The sequence below is a fragment of the Heloderma suspectum genome, chromosome 7 (assembly GCF_057233095.1).
Source record: "Heloderma suspectum isolate Gila_16-S chromosome 7, 16-S_ref, whole genome shotgun sequence".
In the NCBI taxonomy this organism is placed as follows: Eukaryota; Metazoa; Chordata; class Lepidosauria; order Squamata; family Helodermatidae; genus Heloderma; species Heloderma suspectum.
In genome coordinates, this window is record NC_139464.1 from 48,751,136 (window position 1) to 48,757,265 (window position 6,130).

The window sequence follows — 6,130 nt, forward strand, 5'->3', positions numbered from 1 at the left end:
TGGAGCAGAGGTAAGTGGTCCCAATCCGCTGCAGATTCCTGAGGCCGGATTCCAAAGAATCCAGCCTCATTTGAATCTGCAGTGGATTTCTCTGACATCCCTAGTTCAAGGCATATTTGTTATTCTGTTGAAGCCCAAACTTTTATCCCCAGAACTCAAGAATACACAAGGTTCTCAGGTGGTTCCCCCATCCAGGAACTTGACTAAGTCAGCCTTCCCCAGCCTGTGCCCTCTAGATGGTTTGGACTACAACTCCCAGGATTCCTAACCATTGGCCAGACTGATGGGAGGTGAAGTCAACAACTTCTAGAGGAAACCAGATTGGGAAAAGCTAACCTAAATTTATACATGCTTAGTGCTTAATTTTGACATGTTCAAGGCCATACTGAGATAACCTCTAGTGATGTGCCATTTCTGAAGAAATCAGTTGACCTGTTTATTTCTGTATGGGATCAGACAAAGACAGGAGTGGTCAAGATGCAAGCAAAGGTCAAAGCACACTTAAGCAGTAAGATACAATACACAGTCCAGAAGCAGAGTCAAGCAGGAGGCCAAAGGTCAGTAGCACAGAGGATCAATTGCAAGGCCTGCTATGGTATGCAAGGCACTGGACTTGGAAAAAGCACACAATGCTTTCCCACCGCTGACTAGGATAAATCTGAAGGCTTATATAGCCAGAGCTTTCTGAGCCCCACCCAGGGCTCAGCTGTTCTGCGTTACAGGCCCTCTGGCAAAAGTCCTACTTGGAAGGAGGGCCTTGCTCCCAAGAAGTCCTCCTCTGTAATTGAACACTCCTTCTCAGAAGTAGGGTTGCTGGAGAAATTCAAGATGGACTAAAACGAGCTCAGGTTTCTAAGAATCTGACCTGCAGAATCCACTGCAGAGAGACCCCCTCAGGCTGTGCGGAGTCTATAGACCTTCAGATGTTTTGTTTTTGTTAACTTTTCTGAAATGTACGCATATTTATTCGTAGGAAAATACACACGTTTCTGCTGAGGAAAAGTTGAATGGAGTGGGGGTCAATATGCTAAATATTACATACTAAGGTAAATTATATAAATTGTTACAAAACCTCTTATGTACTTATTTGCGTATTTTTCTGCATGAAGAAAAAGATTTTTCCCACATCCATCTGTGAGTGGATGATGGAACAAAAGGCGCCTGACAACTGGCGAAACACAGACAGAACAGATTTTATGCAGTCAGAGGAGCCCTATTGGCCTGCCTTTTGAGGCAGTGGCATTCTCAGGAGCTAGGTGGTCACTCAGCTTCTGCCTCAGAGGTGGAACTCCCCTCCTCTGCAGGGATGGTCTAGTGGTGATCCCCTCTGAGTGCCCAGGCTCCCCCAGATCTCCTGGCATGGGCAGCTCCTTGGCATTGTCTGTTTCAGGGAACTCCAGCTCCTTCTCGGGGGAGGATTCCTCGGGGGGGGCATGACAGATACATAGTTATTTCCAAGTAAATATGGACAGGCTTGGGTTGCAAATGACACCTCTGCCTCCCATACCACTTGGGCCTCACAGAGAACTTGGAAAGTGGGAAATCATGAGGAAATCAAAACCTTGTTGTCACTGTATTGCTGAAGTAGTCAAGAGTATTTTTTAATTGTGAGGATGAATCACTTCCATGGGTGCTCAAGGCACACCTTGCCCAAGTGCAGAATATTCACTTCTAAATATACATTTCCTTCCAGTCTGCAATGCATGGTTTAGCATTTAATTTTTATATCATTTTATATATTTATCGTGTCACACTAGATTTCACTTCTAACTTATTAAAATGTGTAAAATTTTGAAACTCAAGATACTCTAACAAGGTGGTATAAGATCTGCTTCCCAAATATTGTGTGCCAGCCAAAACGTACACATCTGGCAGGTCAGTTTCAATGGATTACACAGTCCAGCTACAGCAGTGGTGCACAACTTTTCAGCTCTGAGATGTTGATGTTGGCTTGGGGGTTGGATGCATACATGCGCACAGACACACACACATCCCAATGGTCCGGATCGCTCTTCCCTCACTGCTAGCAGTAGCGGGACAAGAGTGATCTGTATCAGGCTTCCTGGGGGAGGGTGGAGAGAAATCTTTTGGCTTTTATTTTTGCTTTTATTGTTGTTATGTTTTTACTGCTTTTAATATTTTAACTGGTTTTATGTATTTTATTGCTGTAAGCTGCCTTGGGAGGGCTTCTGCCCTGAAAGGTGGTCAAGAAATGTTTTAAATGAACATTGCAGTATAATCAGCAGAAAACATGGAGATATTCGATGGCAGTGGGGGTGGGGATCAGGGCTCCCATGGGGGCTGCATTTAAGGCCACACATGTGGCCCACTGGTTGTGGGTTGTGCACCCTGAGCTACAGTGACAAAATAGGTACTGTAATATCAAATTGATGGGGTATGAAACAGATTCCCTACAATCCAAGAGTGCCCCTCATTTTAAAAATCTTGATCTTGCTGCTGCAGAAAGATATGACGGATGGGGGATGGGCTTGTTATGTAACCAGCCATAAGAAAATTCTTGTCAGATCAACACCAGGACTGGATCCTGCAGAATCGGGGTCTCTGATATTTGGAGGGTGAGGAAAGAACTGAGGCAGGATTGACTGACAGTGATTAACAAGGCAAATAGCTCTGCTGATGCCTCACCTCTCATTTGTCTTGGCTGGCTGCCTTTGCCTTATAACTGAGCATGAGGAATGAGCAAGCATTTGGATAAATAAGGAATGGCCTGATTCTTTGCCAAAGAAAAGAACAAAAAAATTCTTTTTTGTTCTTTTGTCTTTTTTGGTATTTGATCACATACCAAACAACTGTCTGCTGTTCTAAAGAGCTGGATAAATGCAGTTGCTATTGTTTTTTTCTTTTTCTTTTTTCCTGTGTGGGCAATACTGTACTTGAGCACTTCCAGATCCAGAAACTGGTCAGCGTATTGAAATGAGATGTGGGTGGGGAGTCTGAAGGATCTTTCAAGGATCCCCCCACAACACTGCAAGTCTGTGGTTGTGAAAACAGACTACGAGGATGGGTCAAAGCGGTTGGGCACAGTTAGCTTGGTGGATTCCCTACTGTTGGTGGAGGCTGGTGGGAGCTATCCATGGTGTGAAGCTTGTAGAGTTCTGAGTGGTTCTGACTGAAACTTGGAGCAGATCCACTGCCCCACTGACTTTGGAGCCACCAGCCTCCACTGCTTACTGTTATGGAGAGTAGCTGAATGATGGCTGTCCTCTGAATCTAGAAGGAGGCTTGCCTTTTTCTCTCACAGAGGCCTGTGGGAACACAGTAGAAGCAAGCTAAATCTGTAGTTTTGGCCCTTGGTGCTGACATTGGGCCTGAAGGCAGAGGGCTAACTAGGCTCTTTGCTGAAAATCCCATGGCAGCGGTCCCCAATCTTTTCAGGTCAGCGGGCACATCTGGAATTTTGTGAGAGTGGTGTGGCCACTCTCACAAAATGTCTGCCATGGGTGGCTTGGGTACCAGGGTGGGCACGGCCAGTCACATCACACTCATTTTCCAGAAGGCAACTTGGTACACACAACCATTTAAGTGCAAGGCAGAGGCGTGGTCTGAGCTCCAAAACACAAAACCACTTTTTTGAACCCAAATATAGATGATGCTGGAAAGTAGCACTCCACTTTGCAGCACTCAGCCTTCCAGGTTTTTTTAAAAAGTGTTTTTAATTAAAAAAAAACTTAATAAAATAAAATAAAAATCAGGAGGAGCAGGGAGCCAGTCGGGCACCAAGAGAGCTGTCTGTGGGCACATGTGGGTTCCCCTAGAAATCTGATGGGGAACAGAAATCTTTTTGCTTCACTAGCAGAGACAAGCATTTAGACTCCCTACCTGCTTGTAACAAGTGGTCAGTTACAGTGGGAACAAGCACCAGCACGCTGTTTTCCCCAAGGTGCTGCTGCTGGTGGGTCACAAAAGTTCTGCTGGTCTTTGCTGGTGCAAGCAAGACGCCTGAAGCGAAAGTGTTTTTCACCTCCTCACCAGGTAAGACATCCAAATGGTGTTCCATGCTGCAGAGGAACTGTACTCCTTCGGACTACTAGCTTGGGCATGGGCTCTTTGATATATACAAAAGCGGTCCCATGTGGCAAAGCCAGACTATGTATTTATTTAATAACAGCTGCCATCTACGGATGTTTGCAGTGCTAGAACATAACATTCTACATGTGCTTTGATCTAACAAAAGTCTACAATGGAAAAATCAGCTCATGGCTTGATTATGGAAGAAGATGCAAAAACAAATTAGTTAAAGAATTTGGAAAGCGTTTAACACTCATGGATGATCCAATATGCACAGCAGACCAAGATGATTTGCATTCCGGACTGTGATCAAAATGCTGGGGAAGACACATTCTCACTGAACTTGATTGGGATGTTGCACTCTGAGTTTTTGAAATTAGTTCAGACACCAGGATGGCCATCATGTTGAAAAAATATATCCTCATAGCATGGATACAAATGTCAGTTATGCTTTTTAGGATCTGAATACATTCTGAATCAGGATGGCCGGTCATCTAGAACCTTGTTAACTCCTTCCTACATGGTGGCAGCAGGATTAGGGAGAGATTACACAGATTACACAAGGGATGTAACCTCAGAAGAATCGTTTTGCCTTCACAGTGAGCTCCCTCCAACAAATTCCCTTCACTTTGCCATCCTGATTATACTGACATAAAGCACTTTTAGAAATGTAGAATTTCATTGACTCCTTTCCTGTCTTGCTCTTCACGTTACAATTGACCTTCTGCTTCTTAGTTCTTTGTCTAGTGCACTGGATCGCCAAACTGAAGTGATGTAACAGTCATCTGTCACGAATGACCCTGATGTGCTCTCACTCCACACTAATCGGCAATGTAGATTGGGCCCTGGTCTGCATTATAAGCTATGCACACGAATGGAGCACCAACAGGGTGAAAACCATCCCATGGTGCGATTTTAAGCAGTCTCCATGTAGCAGCTGAAACATGTCCACCAGCCTATTGTGTGTCAAGAATTCATCTGAAGCTACCAGAAACCTCTGAAAAAAAAGAACTGAAGAGGAAGTGGTTGTTGTTTTAATTATTTACACCATGCTTTGAGTAGGGATGGATGGGCTCACCTCCATCCGGTCCCTTCAGGTGATCGATGAGCCACTGTCACTGCCTGCCCGCGGGAGCTACAGGACAGCTCATTCACCGCACGAGAAGCGTTGCGAGGCTGTCCATCACCTTACCAAGCTGCAATTGCTAACACAGCAATATCTAATGTGTTTAAGGCTGCCTTGGAGGAGTGATGACTCAACACTACAGGTGTAAAGGGCCCTTTACCCCTGTGATGTTGAGTCATCACCCCTTTAAGGCAGCCGTAGATGCAACATTAGGTATGCAGAAGTAACCTAGCCGTGATTTCTGTGCACAATGGCAGCTCAGTAAGGCAACAGATGGCCTCGCAGCCCTTCCTGCTGGTTGCTGAGCAGGAAGTAGCCCCCTGTGGCCCGGAGAGTAGGGCCTGCATGGCTGGGGAGCGGGGAGTCCGCTGGACTCCACCCCCTCCTTGGACTCTCACACCATCCCTGGCTTTGAGGGTATTTTTTTTCTTCCAAAAGTGGCTTATGAGGGAGAAAAAAAATCACAATATCACAAAAGTAAAATGCAAGTTGTAGTGTCACAAGTTGTGAAATACATCCACATTCCCTTTCAAGCTGGCCTCTCTTTATCCAGAAGACAACGTGTCTCCACATCCATGATGTGCACACTGTGATTTGCTGCTGCTTGACTGAGATCTGCCATGTGCTTGGTGTTTCCTTCCAAACCCAATTTGGAGGTTTACTCCAAAATAGAAAACAAAGAGATCACAGTCCCATGACCATGAAAGTCACTTACCTTTCCGCGGATTATGTTGATGGTGTGGGGGGGGAGGCATTCCATCCCTCCCCCCAGAATCCTCAACGGGGGGGAGACGATCCGTTCCTCCCGCCCGGAATCCTCAATGGGGGGGGAGGCGATACGTTCCTCCCCCCCGGAATCCTCCACGGCTGGCTGCTGGACAGGCCCAGCCCAGGCCAGAGCTGTCTGCAGCCGGATTTCCGGCCACAGAGGGCTCTGAAAAAGAAAAAACAAACAAACAACCGTGTACGCAAATG